This window comes from Argiope bruennichi, chromosome 7, assembly GCF_947563725.1.
Source record: "Argiope bruennichi chromosome 7, qqArgBrue1.1, whole genome shotgun sequence".
In the NCBI taxonomy this organism is placed as follows: Eukaryota; Metazoa; Arthropoda; class Arachnida; order Araneae; family Araneidae; genus Argiope; species Argiope bruennichi.
In genome coordinates this window covers 72,325,563-72,349,759 of record NC_079157.1, presented here as the reverse complement: position 1 = coordinate 72,349,759, position 24,197 = coordinate 72,325,563, and the positions used below count along the sequence as shown (strand labels likewise).

Sequence of the window (24,197 nt, the reverse complement as noted above, 5' to 3'; positions counted from 1 at the left end):
TCGTTACTAACATGAAATTTGTTTATTTCTATTTATTTAAATATATATATATATATATATATATATATATATATATATATATATATATATATATATATATATATATATATATATATATATATATATATATATATATATATATATATATATATATATTATTTTCCACACTACCCCCCCCCCCTTCCTTCTTTTTCATAAAGATTATAATTATATTTATGCGCATTCATCTAAAATGTAACAAAAATAAACATAAGGCAAAAATTTACTTTTGCAAAAATTGCTATAAAACCAATTCAAAAGTTTCTAAAAATAATTAAGTGTTTTTTATAGTTTTTATGGCTCATTATGATTAATAATATAAGTTTTTATGTTGCAATATTAAATGAGATCTTAATGGCGATAGCTTCTTTAATATGGCAAGTGAGAAAAAATCTCGAAATTGATATTAAGAATTCCGATAATTCTGAATGATAAAATAGACAGAGAAATCTTCCAGGTGGTGCTGCAAATTGGTTATTCTAATTGAGTTCTTAGTAGAAATAGTTTTAAATCTTATTTTTTGAAAGTTTTGGACAATTCTGATATCAATTCTGATGACAATTAGATATCAAAACACTTTTTTAAAGACCAGGTACTGCAATTTAAGTGAATGTCGAAATAATTTGAAATATACCATCAGTACACTACTAAATGGGATCAAATCAAAAGAAAATCAAAAGTGAATTAATGTGTTATTGTTTTCTAAAAATATCATATCTGTGACTGAAAAAAATTGTACAGATTATTATATATGCATTATATAATGTACATTGATATACTGATGTTTTCTGATACAGAGATTATATTTCAAGTAATTAATTCACTTTTCCTTTTTTTTTTTTCAGACTTGGTCAGCAGCAGTATGCAGGCGATAGTAATAAAGCGGCTGGGAGATGCAGCACTTGTTATCTATGAGCCATCGGCTGCATTTTTAAATATTCCTTTCTTAGTTTAATAGCTTATTTTAAATTTCCTATAATTTCTCATGAATTTATCAAGCAAATATCACAATACAGAATAGCAAATTTTAAAAAATTTTAAAGAAATATATAGTGTCATATTTCTGACACACATTATGCGCGCACGCGCACGTGTGTGTGTGTGTGTGTGTGTGTGTGTGTGTGTGTGTGTGTGTGTGTGTGTGTGTGTGTGTGTGTGCGTTATATATATATAAATGACGATATTATATCTTTTTAGATTTTTTTTAATCTCTCATTTTCTTAGATGATACCTAACAATAAAAAATATATACATTTTAATTACAGTAAATAAAATTTTTAATTTTCTAATTTCCTATATTTGTTGTTAATAAAGTGCTAAAAAGAATTTTCAAATAAAAGGATCAGTTACTACTATGTACAACTATTCAAAATGCACATACAGAAAAAAGTTAATTGAAGAAACCATAATTTTTCATTCTGTCATTACATATCACCAAATGTGACTGACAAAAATACGCTTGATTAAACGATGGCAAGAAAATATTCAAAATATACAAGATTCAGAGAAAATATTCTTCCATTTATTTTTCTTCCTTTTACTTTCTTCCATTTACTTCATTTTACTTTTAAAGTTAAATCGCCGTTAATATTATACAGGGTAAAACTGTTGAGTAGATGAACATTATTACTAAGTCGGTTTCATTCATAAGCAACATCCTAGTTTTCAATGTGAAATCGGGTTTTTTTTAACTGTAGGAATGTCTCATTACACAACTAACTGCAACTGGTGCATTGGCACAGTACTCAAATTCCTTTGAAAGGGAGGAATAAAATTTATATGCGGGCAAACAATGTTCCAAAATAAAAGTGAGTTTTTCATAAGCACTATTAATGATTTTTGAGGTTTATATGTGGTGCAAATTAAAAACCAAAAGTACAAAAAAAAAATCCCTAATTATTGAGACGCTTCTTTTAGCGATCTTTTTTTCCAAACTTTTTAGAGCCATTTAGAGGACCAGTAAAATTTTTCGTGTAATACATTATAAAATAGCACTAATTTGTAAAACAATGCTCATTTGATACTAACTTGAAAACAGGTGTTTGATTTATTATTAATATTTTTTGGCATGAACATCATTTACAACTTTTCAGCACTGATGTAATTGATTAAAAGTAGAAAATTTAATATATATTTCTGTAAAATTATATTTTTTTCTCCATGATTATAATTATTTATCACGGCATCTATTTTAAACTTTTATCGACAGGTTTTCATAAAACTTTTTACAGATAGATTTTAGTAAAGCTTTTGTTTAATATTTGTGACATTTAAATTTCTACCTGCTTTTATTACAGATATTGGCACTCCATACTAACACATTTGTATTTTCTTCTAAATTCATTGAAACATATTAAATAAATGGGAAAAATCAAAAAATATTTCTGCATTTTAAAACCATTTGAGTCTTATTAATGAAAAAAAAAAAATGAAACTAAAATTTGTGTTGTTGAACTTTGAATTTTAAATAATCTGAACGAAATATAACAAAATATTCAACAAAACTTTTCCGGATTTTCTATCAAACCTAGGAACTTATAGAAAGTTTTTACAAGAAATAAGAAGAATTAAATTTACCAATAAGGAAAGTTAAAATTGATCATATATATTTTAAAGATAAGACCCTAACTTCTCTTCTAAATGTTATTATAACATTTTTAATCCCCCCAAACAAAACTTAGCTAGTTAAAAATTTTACAAAAAAAAAAAAAAAAAAAAAAACAGGAAATATCACTAAAATTACTTTTTGTGTGTGTTTATGTACCCCTATGTCCTAATAAATGGCAAACGCTCAAAATGTCTCATTTTTTTTCCCTTTCGTTTGTCTACAAATTTCTCTATACCAAAGAATTTTCTCAAAATACGCAATTGTGATTATGCAAATAAAATTATAATCCCATTAAAAATAGTATTGCATTTAAGATTGTTTCGAAAACAATTAAATTTGGTACTTTCCTTAATAACATTGAAAATTCAATACAGAATTTTACCTGGTTTACTTGGTTATTTAACAATTTTTATTATCTTCATTTTTTTCAGTATATATATATATATGTGTGTGTGTGTGTGTGTATGAGAAATAAAATTTGGTCCAATTTTGGTAAAATAGTTTAACTTTTTATGCATCTAAAGCTATTCTAAAATTCAATTTTGTAGAATTCGCATTGTGCTTGTATTTAGAAACTGTTGTTTTATAGCACAAAGGTTATCGAGTGAATTCATGATACACATATATTGAAAATAATATTCAATTCAAGGTTCTACTTATAGAGATATCATTAGATCGAAAAATCATTGACAAAATCATTTTGTGGTACAGAAAAAAGCACTTAAATGATTAAAAAATGAATTTTTGCAATTAAATTTTGTAATTTTATTATGACTTTTAATGGAAAAACAAAAATATTAACAATAATTAAATTTTTGGCTAGTTTTTATACTAATATTTATAGCTTTATATTTGTTAAAATCTATTTTATTAACAATTTCAGACAAACTGAACTTTTAAATTATATATCATATTCTCTTATCTCTTTTCAAATCAAGAAAAATAATATTGGCATGTTTGTAGAGTGAAAAAATATTGCATTTATATTTATAAAATGTGTTCTTTAAAAATTTGTTTTAAGCAATTACAAAAAAAGTTTGAAAACAGCTTTAATTTTAAATTTTTTAATGAACTAAGTCGAGATGAAACTTTCAAAGTTCAGATAAAGAAAAATCTTTATTTATTATTAACACTAGTTGTAGAAAGCGTTATCGCATGATCTTTCCTGAAGTAGAACCTTGAATGCATATAAAAAAATAAACTTACTCTATTCCGATTTCAAACACAGAAGTGTCATCTCAGGTAATCCATTAAATACTTGGAATTATGCCATCAACAATTCAGGTATCCTTTTTTAAAAATATATCCACTTTTTATGGCACACTCCCTGAAAAATTATCCCAAATCCACCTTTTTTGTCACACTTCACACTCATCCAGATCGAAACCACACCAAATTTCTCCAGGAAAAATCAGACCCGGAACACCTTACGGAAACAGACCCGCCACCTTTGCCTTGAATACCACCGTAGCCAATACGGCTGCACATTTGACCTAAATACAGACTCGGCACTTTGAATTAAAACGCTTTGTGATCCATTGGAGTCAGGGGTATTTAAAAAAAGCCCTTTGTCAAAAAGATTGGCAGACAATGAAGAAAGAGAGAACTCAGAATCTGAAACCATCTACACTGAAAGAACGTTGTACTGTAGGTGCTTTCGTATGCTGTGACGAAGTAGGGGCCATGTGGAATTTTTCATCGTCAGCTGAGGTGGAAATGAACCCTTCTTACCTTTTTTCTTATTATCTGAGATAAGGGAAAGTGGGGTTTATTGTGTGTGGTTATCATATTCTAATACAAACGTGGAGTTAAAAATAAATTTCGAAAATAAAAAGTTTTCTGTGTAGTGCCACTCTGCATATAAATAGCCACTGATCTTGCGTTTTTAAAAATAAATCCGAACTACATTTTCATTGGAAAGTAGTAAATCTTTAAAAAAATATTTTATCGATTTAAAGAAATTCGGTTTTTTATATGCTTGTTTTTTTATTGAAAAAAAATTCCTGGGAATACAAATAAGTTCCTAAGTGGTAAGTCAATGTGTAATGGTCTGTTTGAAGCTCGAAGGTTAGATTATAAAATAGAATTATTATGGTTTGGTTAGATTATAAAATAGAAAATAATAAAAGACCTCACAAGTCTGGCCTATATGGCCAAACATGAAATATTGAATTAAACTAACACTAGACGATTTTTAAAAGAAAATTTAAGCAAATATTATAGCAATTTTAGTTTAATAAAAGATTTCCTTTGCAAAACATTATTTAAAAATGCCAAGAATAAATTAAAGTAAAATTATGAATTAAAACCAGTAACTTTTCATAAACCTTTATCATAATAAACATTTTAATAAGATCAATAGTTTGAATTAAATTTCAAAATTCCCATTTGATCAGTTAACTAATTTATAAATTGCTTAATAATATCATATGATTTATATTTAATTCATTCAAAAGAAAAATAATAAAAATCAACATAAATTTATTTATAGTTTATGAGGAATTTGTGTTGTTAAATATTTTATGAATCAAATTTCATATAAGTTTTTTGAATTATTCTTTATATTTACGAATTATATTTTTAAGCAAAAAATAAAAAGGTATTTTATTAATAGAGCCAGAATGAACAAATGGAGAGTTGATAATTATCATGAATTTAATCTCTGTATTCAGCATTTTAAAATTTTCATTATAATCTGTTATACTAGGTAAACAATCGATGGTGTCTACAAAAATACGTGAATATTAAGTAAACAATTACCACTCTTCAAGTTTGAAGCAAATTGAAGAAGCTATCAAGCGTATGTTTGATGGGGGCGATAATTAATTCCATAAATTACTCATGGAATTAATTTTATGAAGAATTTCTTTAACTACGAGATCTTAGTTTTAGGAATTTCTTTTGAATATCAGTATACACTCCTATGGCGAAGTGTACATTTAATTAATACGACGATTCTTACACGACGGAAACCTATACTATAGCTGGAAACTCGACCTTTTTTTTTTTTGGTTAAAATTTGCTGCAAAACAGAAAAAAACCCAAATTGTTATACTTTGATTTTAGTAAAAAAAACCGAGGAACGATGAAAGGTTATTAGATACATGAGCTACTTAGTTTTAAACTTCGTCTCCAAATGAAATGCCCACACAAATTCATCTTGACACAATATAACTTGTTTGCAACCAGTTTACAATTTTATTAATTTGCACCTACTAATCTTATTTATATAAATTTATTCATTTTATTCTAATGTTTAATTTGCGTGAATTAGATAGTGTGTAAGGATTATAAAAAATGTTTTTGACATAATAATTCCATGAAGTATGTAATGCTTTTTTCTACATATAAAGTCATGTATGAATACTTTTTAAGAAAAAAAAATGAATGGACGATTACAAGAAAATTATGTAAAAAGCAATCAATTCCTTTTTCTACCTTTATAGCAAAAATTTTTTTATCCAAGGTGAAAAAAATTTAATAAGTTTGAAATAAAAGAAATAAAATTTAATAAGTTTTAGAAATCTCATTATTAATAATAATTCTTAAAGCATTTTTAAATTCATCACATTTTATTCATAAACTTTTAGTTCAGGTATTCAAACATATTTGATAGCTTAATCTATTTTTAAATTAAATAAAAGGTTAGGTCATGGCCAAAACGTTTTTAATTAGAAGAAATTTTTATCCATTTTATTCTTATAAGACGTCATTTCCTGCGGAACTAAAAAATAAACTTTCGAATATTGTAAACATATTCCGTAAAGCGATTTTTTTTTCTTTTTAATATAAACGTGATGTCTCGCACGGTTTCTTCTAAATACCTTGATTTTACCTTGTAACCCTCTATCCCCTAATATACACATTTAGGCTCAAGGACTAACAACAAAAACATAAATGGAGTACCTTAACGTATCGTATGACGATAAACATCGCCTCTGGCTTCCAGCCTAATATCCTTGAAAATAAAATTCATCAGGTCACAAGTAATTAGCAACGTGTGCAGGTAAAAAAAGATCGCCCGCACTGAAAAACAAAATTAATCTAAAACGAGCGGAAGTAAAGTGTTGGAATTTCGAGGGAATAAACCAGATGGTTTTAATTTTTACATGTATTTTGCATAGCAGAAAAAGCTTCTGTAATCCAATATTCGTCTGAAATTTTCCATCAAATTGATATACATTTGCTTTAGGTTAAAGAAAAGTATTCATTAGTGATAAATCATTAAAAGTTATAGAATTATTTAGTTTACACATAATTTTTAAAGTCCTTAGCTTTCGTTTATATAAAAATTTGCTTACAATGACAATAGAAATATTATCATTATTACCTCAATATAAGGCATTAAATATAGACAAAAGATTTTATACTATCTTAGTTATTTTTAATGTATTAGAATCATTTTATTGCTAAAATATTTTCTACTAGTTTCAATTCATTTAAGGCTTTACAGACTATATTTTAAATTTTGTTAATTAGTTTTAAAGAATTTAGCCAAAGAATGGTTAGAAACATTGGCCCAATATTTTCTATTATTCTATATAATTCCGATACATATTTCCTTAAAATAGTTGTAATCAAAGACAAGATAGTAAGAGAATAGAAAATTTATCTGTACACTTATAAATTACGCGGTATTCAACTTTCCTTTTAAAAAGTTAGCGAAACAGTTAATACATATTTCATAGAAATAATAATATATATTCTATTCTCTTAAAATAATTATATATGATTTTAGAATAATGAGAGATTATCTTAGAATAATAATATATGATCTTAGAATAATTATAAATATTCTTAGAAATTTATTTAAGTGATAGTTATTTAATAAAATCAAATAATGCTCTTAAAAAATAATGCTTGTAAGGTAAGCTTTCAATTGTTTAAAAAGTAAACTGTTTAATAAAAACAACACGAATTTCCACATTTTTCGATTCAGTAAAAAGATTTAAAGCAATATACTACAGTGAAATTAATTTTTTTTATTTCTTCCATAATTTGGAAATACATTCCAAGAGAATTAAATATAATTTTTCTCGACTTCGAAAACGTAATAAAAAGAATGTACGTGTTTGAACTAAAATTTTATTTCATTCCTGTATGATGTTAAAATATCAGAATAAATAAAATAGCAATAAACATCGAGTGATTCTAAATATATTAAAGTTCAAAATCTAATTCAATTGTATCGCATCTCCACTACTAATAAAAATGTGTGTGTATTATTACGCTCTATAGGCCAGATCGTTTGAAGTATAGCTACCAAATTTGGAACTTATACAATTTGGAAGGTTGGAATGGATACCCCCAAGCACATTTTCAAAAGTTTTAATAACAATATTAATTAATTAAAAATTAAGTTTTTTCTGTTATAATTTCCGAAAATATTACTGCATAGGAATAAATTTTAAACTGTTTCAAAAGTTTTAAAAATATGTTTTTAATGATACCAATTTAATAGCCTTTCTTACAAATGTTACATGAATTTTGATATTGTTTTATAAATTTTTGCCAGCTTTCCAACGACAGATTACATTATTGTTCAAAAATGCAAAACGTTTTTTTAATCCAATATTTAATTGTATGATTTTCTTCCATTTTTGAAAGCTACATGAGGATTCTATTTAATATATATGCAATTTATAATACAAATAAAAAAAATGAACTGATAGTACCGTGAAATTTATATGATGGATGAGCTGCACATTTATGTTTCTAAAGCGCTTGATGCCATGGAATTTCACCTTATTAGGATAGTTCATAAAACAATGAAGAGAACATGTGTGAAACCATTAACATAATAAAGCATTAATTTTAGACAATTAGACGAAATCATGGGCAAAAAAATGTATCTAAAATATATATCTGAATATAAATATAACCAATATTCTTCTTGGTCAATCAGATGAGAAACTTATTAGAAATTTAAAACGTCTTTCTTGCTTTAAAATGTTACTACTTTTAACAAATATCATCTACTAAATGTTAGTTTTTTTTCTCAAAACTCTTCGCATATTTTTAATGGTTTACATCAACATTTAAATAACTTTAATATTTCTATCATTTTTTTTTTATTTTCTTTACCATTCTAACTGCAGCTGCATTAGGTGAGTTTGTAATCTTACAAATAATACTTTTTCTATGTTTAAAAAAGCAGAATAATGGAAGCTATGATTTTGTGTAATTTTTTTTATATAATTATTGTTTTCAAGGCTTTTCGATTTTCAACGAAATAAGCGTTTCATAACTGCTTCAAAGTAGAAATCTAGTTGTTCTATTAGTTGATCAGAATTTTTTTTAATACTGAAAACGGGGAAATCGCAAATATTTTCAGAAACAGAACTTATAATCGCATTAATTGAACTCATTTTGAAAGATGATTCACGCAGAAAGGAATGTAACTCTTCCAAAGGAAGCTAAAATAAAACGATTCCATTAGTTAGACACATGGTTTGAATCGCATTTATATACCTTGATTCATCACATCCCGTTCAATTTTAACAAAGTATGAAGTATGACCCTTTCTCTAACCCTTGTTGTCAACATGAGGAACCCTTTCCTGAATTCTTATGGGAATATTTATGCTCTTTTTACTCCCAGCCCCGATCGTTAGTTGTATCTGGCACATTATCAGGAGGTGCCGGTTTCAAGATAATAAGTTACCAGCGTAAAAAGCTAGCTCTGACAGAAGAACGCCGGAGCAAAAACGCGAGGGAGTATAGCCAACATTGTAACTTCTGAAACGCAGGTATGCCAGCCAGATATCGTCAAACAGTCTTTGCCGCGTCCTCAAGTGCAGGTTTTGTAACGTGAAATCTATGTTTAAATTTGAAACTGGATGATGTAAAAGGAAATCCAAATAGTGAAATATGCGTCCTTCCTTCTCGTGGAGAACAACATACACAGTACAAAAATTCAGAGGCATCTGCATATATATATATATATTTGTAAATTCAAGCTTATGATATCAAAGACCATGACAATCTATTAATAAATTGTCATCTGTTAGTATACTGTCTTGTTTCATTCCACGGAATATAAGGAGGATGGAAGGTAGTCTTCACTTTCGAAAAGCAGATAGACTTATAATCGATATTAATATAAAGTTTTTGGTTCAGATCGGTTCAGTTTAATAACTTGATCCGCCATTATCTTAGTATTGTGAAGTTTAATTTGAAATTGTATTATTTTCAATTCTATGATTCTATTCTAAATTCTAAACTATTCTCTAAAGCAGTTTGTTCTGTAAATTCATTTCATTTAACCCTTTCTAAGGCAGTGGGAAGTATGCTTCCCACCAAATTTATCAATCTTTGTATGAAATTATGTAGGTTGGCATAAGTTCTGACAATTTTTTTAGAAAGACAGAAACTTAAATGCATCAGTTCTTTATCTCACACAAAATGATGTGTCTTGATTTGTTACTTAATTATTAATTAACCAAATTAATTAATTAATCAAATTGAATTTACCTAATGAGCTAAATGAATCCCTTTTCTTACTCTAATTTGAAATCTAAAAATATTTAAACATAATATGACTAGAAAAAAATGGCCCTTTAAAGGGTCAAATCCTCAGCTTTGCCTTCGAATTTAAATACAATGCCTTACAATACCATAATATAAAATACAACTCAGCTATGGGAATAATTGGATATTTCTTTTAATGAGTTTTTTCAGGATTTAGTCTTCATTCGTGAACGAATGCATATTTCATTTAATTAGTCTCCAAGCTGTGTTGTACATTCATTAGCGATTGGATATTTCATCTAATCAGCCACCAAACTTCGTTCTACATTCATAAACAACTGAATATTTCATCTAATCAGTTTTTAGGGGGTTTTCTTGATTCAAATCTAAAGATTTCAATGCTGAATGTTGAATTCAGATGTAAAGTCATTCAATGCACCATCCAAAACTTATATGAATTCTGAAAATTTTCACAGATCCTTTCAGAAAATACCAATAAAAATAATTTTAATTTATATCAATATGAAAATCATATGTTTTAGATGTGAGATTTATGCTTATGCTTATTCTATTAAGTTCCCTAATATATGTTCACATATTTCAAAGAAATACCGTTAATTTACGTATTCAATAGTATTCCATGTTAAATGTTTACTGAATTATCTAAAGATGCAGTCGCAATGAAATTGAAGCACTGTATAATTTTAAATAAAATTATAATAATTTTATTTTAATTAATAAGCTTAAAATAAAATTATTATAAAAATAAAATAATATTTTCAGAAATTATGTTTTATAGTTCTTTTTAATGACCATCCGAGAAAGTGCTGAACGATAAGTTATTCAAAATGAGCATTTGATTGAAACATATTCATTAATTTATTGGGGAAAATGCAAAATCAATACATTTGTTTTAAATGTCCTAAATTTAATTATGAATGTTAATTTAAAATTTCTAAATTATGCCAAAGACAGTAGAAATTAGTTTTTGATTGTATATCCGAGTTATACCGGTTAAAACAATCCATTGTGAACTTGATGAGCTATTAAAAAAAAGAAAGACCTCGTTTACTAGTACTTAGAAAAAAATGAAAGCAGTGAAAACTTTATCATAGCTCAATGTATTTTATTTTTTTGGGAAAAAAATGAATTCAAAAATAATTTGACAATAGTTTAAAAATTGAATGTCCAGTACTAAAACCAAATGCATTAGCATAAATTAGTATTGGAATTATAAAATATCTAACATTAATATCTGAAAGATTTTTTTCAATATGATAGACAAAATATAGAGAAATGTTGCTTCATTGCTAGCATTTTATTAAAATCTATAACTGAATGCATAGAATTAATATTATCTATACCTTAAAATTTAATAATTTGTTTTTATAGTTGTAATTAATTTTTAAATCATTCTAGTGAAAAAGAAATATTTGTAGGGAACGGTAAATTCTATTGGGCACTTTTACAAATTATCCATTTAGGATTACATATATATCAAATGTCCTACAAAAAAAAACATTTTAAACAAAATATATTATTTTTAAAAAAATAAATATTATATAATTTTTATGAATTTTAAAATGTCCCCGGAGTTTTCATTCTTATTTTTTTCCATTACTTTTTCCTTATTATCCTATATAAATTTATTTGGAACAAAACTATGTATGATTTTGCAATTCAATCTAATGTTAGCTTTTTTAGCAATATTTTTATGCTAAAATTATGCAATTAAGACATCTGGAATATTTCAAAGATGTTTAAATCTAATTAAAATATCATTTCGAGAAAAGCTATTAAAACGCACTTTTTTCTCAAGACTCTTCATATCTTCCCTTTATTAAACAATATATTTTATAACACTATTTCGGTTGAATATAAACATATATTTTGGTAATTAAACAATAAAAATAAAATGTCATATTTTCGTCCATTTTTGCTTATTTCAAAGTCCACTGTCTTCTTAATTATAAAATATATATTTATAATTAAGAAGACAGCGTTTCAATAATAACTTCAATAGTTTTTAAAGACTCAAGGTATAAGCTTTCTATAACCTAAAAATATTAAATTATTTCAACAGAACCACTTAATCACAGTTTATAAGCATTATACTCCCAAATATTCCACATATTTAATATGAGCGTTGAATTAGAACGATAAAATATTTTACTATGAAATAATCTAAAATTAACTACAAAAGTTGGCGTAGAATTTTAAAAGTAATTTGCTATGAAAAATTGAAACAATATAACATTTAAGACACGTATACATTTTCCCTAACAATTAAACAGTCGTTTACTAATGTGTTATATATTTTCTAACATATAAAAAAACATGCTAAGTTATGTCTTCTCAGAAGGTGTTAATAGGCAATGTGAACGCACTGAAACTAAGTTCCGTCTCTGAATCAACATGGGACTTGAGGTGAATGTGATAGCAACATTCTATTATGAGCCCCGGCTTTTTAAAGAAACGGGAAGTGGAAAAACAATTAGCTTGGCAGGTCGCCCGCGTCACACAATGTGAAAAGGGTTCCCTATAATTGCGTGCTGAAAGGTATAAGTGCCATAGAATACAGTCATCAAGTTTTCAAATGTTGCTATTTCCTCAAAAGAAACTTAAATATTTTTAAAAAAATTTCTGTGATTTTGTCTAACACGCATTTGCTTCTTTTCAGTACTGATGACATCAAAATCGTCAACAAATTTTATTTATTTGAAGAAACATAATTTCTTAACTGTTTGCTGTTCCCTGTTAGTGAATGAAGTGTGCGTGTGTGTCTGCGTGCATTCGTATGTTTGTGAATTTCGTTAATCAACTTTAATGAAAAATTAACAATATTGGGAATCTTAACAACAGCAAAAAAAAAGGTTTCATTTTTCGGAATTTACTTATTGTTAACAATTAATAAACAAATATATAACAGAATTAAAATTTATTTTAAAATCGTATGAATACTTGATTTTGTTTCAGAAAATTCATTAATTTACATTTTACAGCGTCTTTAGTATCTTCAAAGGGCTGCAAATGTATAAAAATGCGTTATTATTTAAAATCCATTCAAGAACCATTCATTCATTCATAATAGATTAATTATAATATCTTATTAATAAAATTATATTTCGTATATCAACGAAGTGTATATTAGTTAACTACCATCACAATACTTTATTTTAGAAAGCATTAATTTAGCATCCTTTTTTAAAAATCATTAATCTAGAATTAAACTAATGTTTGAGCATGAAATAGTACTAAAACATATAAGTATTGTTATGACATATTTAAATAAAATTACTTTTCATGTAAAAAAAAATGGGCAATCTTTATATGAATTTTTTTTATTCTTTAAGAAAGGTATTTTTGTTTTAAATCAAATTTCAAAATTCATAAATAAAATACAAATAAATTTTGTCGTCTAAAAAGTGAAATTATTTCATCTAAAACATAAAATTACTATTTTAGTATCAATAACATAATAATAATTTTTTAAACAAATTTTAATTTTATAAAAATAATTTTTGATATTTCATTACAGTAATTTATTAATTTTCGTTCCTTTAAACCTGGTTCGTGTTCTGTGATATTAAAAGAATTGTTCTTATTGTTCGAGAAATCATATGAGCTGTGGCTGATTTCAGACCAAGCAGACTATGCCGCTAACCTGAGAAGGGACCGCAGATAGTGAATAAAAATTTTTGCTTCCCTTTTTACCAAATGAATAAATTCATAAAAAAAAAATCTATGAATTATAAAATTGCAGGATAATAATAACACTTTGTTAAAAATAATTGATCAAAATATCGATTGTCTACTGCAATTATATACAAACCGGTATACTGAGCAGTCTGAAGTCATAACAAATAAATAAAAATAAATATTTTTTTTTTCGTAATAGTAAAATAAAAGGGTGCAATTCAAATTAAAACACTAGAGTGTTAAAAATGCATTTAAATGTGAAAACAAATTGACCAATATGTTAAAAGAAGAGCCTGCCTAGAGGAGAAAAATATCTCAAATAAAAATACCGCCGTTGTTTATGAATCTTTTGCTCCAGATAAAGTTGATTAAAGAATTTCCCTTTTTACTTTCTCGTGGATGGATTATAGAGAATTGCCAAAAAATTTGAATGCGAGATTTTGACGAATCTCCAGGTTTCAGATCTCCCTGAATATGAAAAACACACTTTTGGCACTATGTCAGTCTGTCTATCTGTCTGTGAACACGATAACTCAAAAACACTTTGGACTATAAAACTATTTGGAATTACGACCAAATTTGTAGATTTCTATCAGATTTTGAACGAAATCTGATAAAATTTGGTATACAGGTGTAGCATCCAAAGTATAGATAGTTATAAAATTTTGAACCAAATCTGCAAACGGGTGGCGGTCTGAAATTGTTTTTTTATGTAGTTTTGCGACTACAACTATAGTTAAGTACGAAATTTTGGTGTCAATAGGGTGGCAAAAAGGCGTCCAAAATACATATTCTTGCAATGGATTCAATAAAAATACTAGATCTATCCAAATGCTATTCATAATCTAATTAAATCCAAATATCTATTATTTGTAACTATCATTCACCAGTGCCGTGTATGGTATTTACAGCCTTACCCGAGATTCACAAATTTATTCGAAAAAAGGGGGCCATTATTTTATATAAGAACTATATTGGTGAGCATGAGAGAAAGTTTCAAGTAGATTCGGGTGGACTCACGGCAACTATTACTAACTGAATGTCTAGAAAGAAACTACAACAGTTATTAATCTATTCAAAAATTTATAAAGGGTGTTCCAAAATTGACGCAAGATTTGAATTTGCCACAATCCGTTCAGTAAAGTGTTGGTAACCCTATTAAAATATTTGATAGATGATAGTTTAGGATTAGTAAACATGAAGCTTTACACGATAGAACAACGGGTTTTCATTATTCAACAATATTTCAAAAATAATGAAAGTCTGACGGCCGCAATTCAAAAATTTGAGAATTGGCCCCCGAGATCGTGTGATTTAAACACATTGTATTTCTTTTTATAGGATTATTTGAAGTCAAAGGTCTATGCAAACAAGCCCACAAGTGCGTGTATATTGAAGAAGGAAATTTATGTCTGCATCAAAGAAATTCACCACTCACATTTATGCAAAACGGTCATGGAAAATTTCGACGAAAGAGTGCAAAGCCGTGGAGGCCGTTTATCCTATGTGTTATTCCATACATAACCCTATCATGTACACTTTAAGTTCATTAAAAATAATAGTATTTCAAAAGAAGAAAAGCTGTGTTTTTTTTTTTAATTTAATTCAAATTTTGTGTTAATAACCTCTTCTATAGTGTAACTCTCCATTTTTACTAACTCTAAACTGTCAGCTGTCAAATGGTTTTTTTTAAAAGGATTGCCAATACTTTACTGTACGAATGGTGGCAAATTCAAATCTTGCGTTAATATTGGGACACCGTTTATTAATACAATATGTTATCCTGGTAGATTATACTAATATATTTAAATGTGCATAGTATTATTTTTTGAATAATGAGAAAAAAATTCGTCATCCTGATATAACCTTTAAAAGAAAAATTCACAACATTTGTAAAGCCAAAATTTTGTCTCTGACCGTTCTTTATTCTTTAAATTTCTTGGTCATTTTAGAAAATATATCAAAGATTGAATGAGAGGCTCCTAAATTTTTATAGCTTCATAAAACAATTTTATACCTTTAAACAAAAATTATAAATGACTGAAATAAAACTACTGCTAATTATTACTAAAATATCAAATAAAACTATTGTATCAAATCGGAATTAATAAAAAATAGAAGATATTAATTGTTTTTTGGAAGATCTTAAGGAAACAATAAAAATATCCCTAATAGCGAAAAGTTTGTTATTAATGCGTTTCATTTACTAAGCCTAGTTTTTACAATTTGTCTGCATAATATAATTGGTTGGAATAAAAAAAATAGTCTAAAAACTTTGTCGTTTGAATAAGCCAACAAAGATATGTGTTTTACCTGATTAAAAGACAATTCATCACTTTGTAAGGCTTCTATTTATTGTTTGGAAGCCCTGAATCATTAGTCTTCATTTGTCTGCAGAAATCAACATCTAGTCACCATATTGTCATTCAAAAAATGAAGTCACAGGATAATCTGACAAACTCAATGTCGTCTTTTCGGTAATGTAATTTCACTTTCTGATTTCTCATAAGAATAGAAAATGCTGGTAATAAGAAAAATCTTTCTTCTATGTATTATAAAAAGGCAAAAAAAATATGCGATTAAATAATTGATTAAACAATAATTTAAATCTTTTCATTGCAACAATGAAAAGAATATGTTTTACATATTCTTATTTCTTATTCTTTACTTATTCTTATTTCTTACTTTCTTATTCTTATTTCTTGTTCTTATAAAAGAATATGTTTTACATATCAAAATTCAGAAAAAAGTTGCTCGAAGTTTAAATTAGCATTTTTAAGGAGACAATTTTTTTTTAATTTTTAAATTCTTAAAAATTGCCTAAATTTAGAAAACATTTGCTCAACGGCTAAATATATTTTTAAGTAGACAATTTTTTTAAATGATAGTATTTTTAAATGGATTTAAAAAAAAAAAAACCTAGTTTTGTGTAATAATATTTTCGGGAATTATTGTAGAAGAACACTTACAAAAATAACTAACAATTGATTAACAAAAATTTCAAAAAGGAATCGATTTATTCCGTAGAGCACCAATGCACCCATTTTATTTTTTGTTAATAGAGATATAAAATTATGTTATTCTTTTAACTGTATTTTATGATAATTTTTTTGATATTTCTGCACATTTCTAGTATAATAAGGGAAAAGACAACAATGACAAGTAGCTCTTTGAGTTATTTTAAGTAACATTCACTTCCCATTGAGTAACTGATAGTTCAATAGACTTAAAATCTATTTTAAATCTCTCCACTATCATTAGATCTACTATAAACTAAGCACGACTTTCTAGCTTAAATTAGAAATTTTAATTTTTCTACTTTCTAAAAACAGAAATAACTTCAATAGTATGAATCATTTATGGGAAAGTGTTATTAAAATTCTGCATCAACTTATACTATTTTTTATTCACGCTTTTCGAAATTTGTTTTCAGAAAATAATGTTCTATTATTTCCTACTCTTGCCTGAGAATTAGCCGCAATATTTTCATTTTGTCCCAATTTTCAAAAATTGGCCCATTTCTATGAAACTTAAAACAGCGTATCCGTCTTAGAATAAAAGAATGATCTCTGTTCAACTTCACTTTTCTTCTTTAACTAACCCAGATAAGAGCGAAAGATAATTTGCAAATTCTATACTTAGATACTGACTTTCATCTCTGATTCCAGAAAAAGGAACGTTTCACTACTTCTTTGATTACGTCAACATACTGACGTTAGGTTTAAATATTTATCGCTAACAATTTAGTTGCAAAAAGCAGTAAACGTTTCTTTAAAAAAGACTTCTTTATGCATATTTTTTATTTACCTATGTTTAAATAACTTATCACATCTGTATCTTTTTGAAAATGTTTAAGTCTAAGGATTTGTTAGGGAAACTAATTACTTGAAATAGATAATAATTAGAAAATCTTTCTGTATATCAGTAAGCAAACGATAATAAAATAAAATAAAGCTTAATAATGGAATATTTTAGAATGAGAAATTCTGATGTTTATCCTGTCTCTACATGTTTTTGATATAAATTAAACTGTTCGATAATTGTCATCATCATCATCAATACAATTCTTGTGTTTAGCATTGGCAACTCTTGATGAACAGCTGATTTTAATAGAAATATTAGAGGTGTTTAATTTTAATTAAATTTCTTATTCATAGCTTGATTTTCAAGATTATTTCCCACAGAATTGCATTTTTAAAATATGAAAATATGAAAGTTGTGTTGTTTTAATAGCTTATATCTATCTTATAATTTTAAACGAGCAATTCTTGTATATATATATATATATATATATATATATATAAATTTTCGTGTATCTTGGAAACGACTCCCACGATTTGGACAAAATTTTAAAATTAGATAAGGTTTTTATCTTTAAGTTTATATATATAGGTGCCTTTCCTGAAAAAACGCGATTTTTCACACCCACACACAAAAAAGAAAAATTTCGTTTATAACTAACTGTTAGAGCCTTTTTCTATCTGCTTTCAGGCTGACGATATCATATAGCGCCATCTCGAACCATGATAAAACTGATAGAAAGTTCAAAAATATGAGTAATGATAGATGAACTGTAAAATGAGTACTGTAATATAGCAGATTGTTTCAAATAACACCTTTTGATTCATATATAGTTAACTAAGAACAAGAAAATGAACGCAGATAATCTGTAGAATCCTTCTTTCTTTAACAATGGCAAAAAATTATGCAGTTAAGAGTTTAATGAGACTACGAAAGTGGTTTGAATTTCATTACGACAATAAAATCAGTTGGGGAAAATTATGCAATAAATTATTTATCAGAAAAAAAATTAGAAGAAAATTGCATGTAAATTAAGATCTTTTTAAAAATATAACATCCTTTACATTTTTAAATGGTATAAAAATCAGTTTTTCTGTAATAATATTTTTGTAAGTTATGATCAAAAGAAACTAAAATATCACTTAATTAGTTAATATTCTAATGAATTTTAAAAAAATTCGTTCCAAAGTGTTCATTTCCATACTCAAAATTATATTTGTTCGAAATTTGTTAACTCTAGATCAAGCGGTCTATTTCGTAGAGTGCACTTACACACATTTTCCTTTATTTTCAGTAGAGATTCATTATTTATTTACAATTTTATTTTTTAAAACTTATTTAAAGGCTTTAAAACTTTATCTGTGATGTATTACATCTTTATTTTAATCATTTAATCTCGTTCATCTAATGTAAAATTGTGATTACTGATATAATATAGAGATAATGACCTCTGTCTTATAATACCTTATTAAAAATTTAAAAAGAATCTTTATTACAATAGCAAATTTTAAAAAAAATTCAAGAATTTCATAATTCTTAAAAGTAGTCATTGTTAAAAGTGGGGGGGTTGAATGCTTATAAGCCAGTTAACAGCTAGGCTACACGAGCAATTGCTTTTATATTGTGGTCATGTTACTCGGCTGCGAATCACAAGGTCTCAGGTTCTATCCTCTCCCATACCAATTCACCACATATGTAATATTCCCGTGGAGACGATTGTTGAAATTGTTCACTAATGAGAGATGGTGTATTTTAGGGTTACTAAATTTTCTACGATAAAATTACATGAAATCAAATCAAATAAAAAAATCTTTTAAAGAAACTTAAAATATCTAGGAACAAAATTTTAATTCTACTTTCAAGTGTATTTAGTATTTGTCTTCGAATAAGTAATTTTTCCTAAGTTGCTAATAATTATGGCTGATTGAAACACTACAACTAATATGTTCACAAATGCAGTCATATATGAAGTTGCAAAATAAAAATTCCTTTAAAAAAAGTTTTTCAAAATTACAAAAACTGCCCTAAAATATCCCTTTTTTTTCTTTAAGGTGTTCGTTAGTATAACTAAATAATATCGATTAAAAATTACTTTTCAAGAGTGCATAGTTGTCAGTTAATAAAAAGAATATAATATTCATTAAAATTTCATTTAATTAATTATTAATATTAACTTTAAATTTTGATACAAACCACGCCTTTCACTATCTTAGTGTGTGGATACTATATGAATATATTAAGCTATCATTATTGTATTAACTGAAAAAGCCTTTATCAAAACTGTCATACAATTTACGCCTATTTTTGTAATATTATTCATTTTTATGTTAAACATATCACCCATTTAGACTCAACCAAAAAAGATTACAAAGAATTGAAAACATCAAGAGTTTGGTGCGTTAAAAATTATAAAAATAAAAATTGAAAATATTTTTTTTAAATTGAAGATTAATAAATATAAAAAGATTAAAAGTAATAATCGGTGTAGTATACAAAAAGAGAGAGAGAGAGAGAATCCAAAAGCTGTTTCTTCAAGTTAAAATATGAAATGAACAATAATTTATAATAATGATATAGTTAATAATATACCCAGGATGTTTCAAAAGGAAGCGAAAAGTGATCGTTAATATGATATCTCTATGGATGGATCGAAAAGTTGTTTGGTATTTGTGTTTAGCGTTTTACAGTATTCACCACTTTAAATCTTCAGTAACCGACAGGATTTTTCCTACAGAATTCCATAACTGTGAATGGGAAAGAACTTTGCAATCTAATTCTACGAAAATTAGGCGAATGATCCACGGAAAAAAATCCTGCCTTTTTCTATTATGCGGTGATACAATATTAGAAAAAAATAACTGATGAAATTTTATATATAATTTTTTAAATAAATAAAAAAAAAAAAAACTTTTAATGTTTCATTCTGTGAAATAACCTCAAGTAATAAGTAAACTTATTGAAACAATTAAATTTATTTCTCTGAAAAAGATATTTATTTATCCAAATAATATTTCTAACTAGCTAATATACCCTGCTTTGCTCAGAATGGAAATACTTTCATATTTTTTAATTAATTAACTCGTAATTATTTTAATAATTATCATAAAATCTTCATTAAAACATACTTATATCTTAGTATCTGTGTGTTGAGTGAATTATATGACTATCAAAATTTGATGTTTTGAAATATTTTAATGAAGAAGCTATTAAAGTAGGAATTTCATAAAATATTTAATTATTAAAATTTTAACGAGCATTAAAATTAGCGAATCAGCTGGTTGCCAAAGGAGGCTAGTTACGTAATAAAGTTTGATGTTAGCAAATGTTTCATCAGTTGTTGAAAGCTATTTAGCGAAAGCGACGCATGTGGGAATGTAAAAATGTATTTAACATTACGACTTGTCGGAATCCCAAAGACCTAGTGAGCATATTCTTTTTAAATATAAGTAATATTTTTTACATATATTTAAAAGATATATTTCATATCTTAATATATTTTTTTACTTGGTGTAAACATATTTTAGACAATACGAATGTGCATCTCAAAATGATTTTTTGAATTTTAAATCAGAATTTAACAAATTAAAAAGCAAGCAAAATTTTGGTATTTTTCCATGGTTAACTTCCAAAAATATTACAGAATCAAAAGGATTTTAACATTATCTTAAATATATGTAAATTAAACATTTATCTTCTTATCTGATGCCAATTTTTATCGTATAATTTTTTTTTCAGTTTAAAAAAACACTTTAAACTTATTTTAGGATAAAATATTTCATTGTTGAAATGAAATTCATATCCTTTTCATTATTGCTATTATCATTTCATCCAGTATTTACCCCTATTGCTGATGATCAAGATATAAAGATTCCCCTTATTATATTTTTCATATATAATAAGTTTTCGTTATAAAATATGCTTTTAATAAAATTTCTGAAATTTTATTATTTTTACATTTATGGTCAAACTTAGAACTAAATTATGGTGCTTCCATTTTTAAAGGCTGTTGTTTTTTACAGCTATATAATTAGATATATAAGGATACAGAAAAAAGGTAGATAAATTCAAAAAAACGATTAACAGAATGACGTAACGTTTCTAATATAGTATGAGCCATCTGCCTCTAAAAAAAAATAAAGTTTAAAAATATTTTGTTAATTAATTCAATTTTTCAATTGAAATCGTTTGTAATAATTAATTTCGGTGAATTAACTGTTCGCAAAGGCCGCTCGTACAAATGCACACAAAATTCTCTGCAACTGTATTTTTAAAGCGGTTTGAGACGCGCGAGGATAGAACCTGGGACCTTGTGGTTCGCAGTCCAGTAACATAACCATTATACAAAAGCAATTGCTCGTGAAGCAGAGCTGTTAACTGGCTTATATGCTATTCACCACAAATGTTATACATCAATAAACGTTTTAAATGTTTATTTTTAAATTTGTACTTATTTTTATTTGGCATCTTTTCTTTCTTCTTATCTTATTGGTCTTTTATTTTTAATGTAGGCATATCTCTCGTGCTTTTTATGTAAAGAATGAAAAAAAATATGCTCCATACGTACACACGGTACAGAAAGAAGGGTGCTTAAATAATCAGTGGTTATGATTCCATTTGTAGGGGCATGGAATGGTGTTCTGTTCTATTCTGTCCATCCTTGTGTATAAACTTTCCCATTTTTCTTTTAAACTCAGAGGTGGGCATTAAGTCGATCGCTATCGCCTTGTGGACCGCCAAGACATTTAGGGCTTACCGCCTTTATTAAGTACTAAGATACGCATACTAAATGAAACCAATTGTTACATTCATGTGTTACTCGTTTGGCAATGTTAGCGTAGAAGAAATAACTGAAAATATAAATTATATATTCTCTTAGTCTCTTGAGGAAAACGATCTTGCAAAATGACAAAATTTTTAAATCACGTAGTTCAGAACCTAAGAATAACTTATGGAATCTAATGAACGAAGTAAAATATCATGATTTAAAAAAAAGCTGCATATCATCGTTCTTTGGCTGAACATACCAGTGTGAATCTGCATTTTCAACGATGAATATAATTAAAACAACAACATACCGTTCCCGTCTCACAGACGACCACGTAGAATCCAGTGCAAGATTAGCAGTTAGTAATTAAGTATATATTGAGATATTCAAGATTGGCAGACTAAGTTTTCAACTAACTATAATTACAAGAACTAACTTTAGATGAAAATAATTTATTTTCTAATGTATTTTGTATGATTTGATATTAAATGCATCATTTGATAATATATTTGTGGTTATTATTATTCAGTTTGTGTCTTGCTATTATTATAATGTTTGTAGTTATGCAGGTAAGTACATATTACGTATTTATTATTAAGTTCTAATAAATATTGTAAACCATTTTTTAGATGATCACACCTACACCACTGGGTGGACCGCAACACCTTGAAAAAAGTAGAAGAAACCCGAACCCTGGAAAAGTCTGTCCACCCCTGTTTTAAACCCATCGTCCAATAGTTACCCAAAAAACCTTCTTCTTTAGTTATTAATGATTTTCATATGAGTTTCGTATGTTACCCATCGATGCAATCGTGGTCTAGCTGAAAGATTATTCTACAAAATCTCATTTATTTGTTCATTTTTGTTTCAATAGGCGGAAAGAAAGAGTTAACGAAATATTTCCAAATGCATAGAAAAGTTTATTTAAACTTCAAAAGAACACACAAGCAAAAATATCATCGAAAGGTTTGCAGTGGATCACAGTCTTCGAGGAAGAGCGGCCAAACCTCCTGTTCCATTTGAGCCTAGCCTTAGCTCTCGGTTATGGTGAGGGTCTGCGTGAAAAGATGGAGATTAGAGATCGCGTTCTTTTTTTTGGTGAGAAACGGGACAAGGAGAGGCATGGGATAGAAGGAGGTGTGGTCGCAAGTCCTCGGGTAATTGGTGAATTTGGAAGAACTGAAAGGCCAGGATTGGTTACGTTTTTGGATTTCATTTTGCTATTACAGGTCGTAGACAGAAGAAAAGCCAAGCAGTACAAACACAGACGATTATTTGAGAATTCTATTACTTTCCAAATTTATATTACATCTCACTGTAATATTAATAGAGTTCTACTTGTTTGCATATAAAAACACTAGAATCGCTTTAATAATTATCGATATTTCAATCTAAAGATAAAAACCTTTCAGTGGCAACAATGGCAGTTGAGCTTTTTCAAAAATCCTTTATAATTCTCCGAGAGTCCAGAAGTAAAATATTTCCAGTCAATTAGAAAACCGTAAAGAGATTCCAGAAAAAAATGTGTTAAATGTAGACAATTTCATAGAAAGAAGCCATAATGAATTCCCAGATCTTTCCAGAATTAATTAAAAAAAATTCTTAAAATTTCAAAAATGTTTATAAATATGACATATTTACAAAAATGATTTTTAAATTGGTAAGAAACAGTAAATAAAAAATGAGTAATAAAAAGAATATTTTATAATTCTATGCATGGATTTTAATTATTCAATTGATAATAAAATATAGAACTAGTTTCTTTAATAAAATTAATAACATTTCAATAAGTAACGCCTTAAATGAATCTTCATAG

At 26.8% G+C, this 24,197-nt stretch overlaps 1 protein-coding gene across 5 annotated transcripts in view; it reads right to left on the bottom strand.

Moving 5' to 3' along the window:
* LOC129974984 (obscurin-like) overlaps nucleotides 1-24,197 on the bottom strand; it is a 236,724-nt gene that overhangs the window by 187,482 nt on the left and 25,045 nt on the right. Inside the window, exon 1 of one of the 5 annotated variants that reach the window (XM_056087829.1) lies at nucleotides 3,854-3,872. The exons of the other annotated variants lie outside the window; for them this stretch is intronic. The gene's annotated coding sequence lies outside the window, so the exon portion shown is untranslated. Of the gene's footprint in view, nucleotides 1-3,853; nucleotides 3,873-24,197 lie in introns of those variants that run through there. 5 annotated transcript variants of the gene reach the window in all.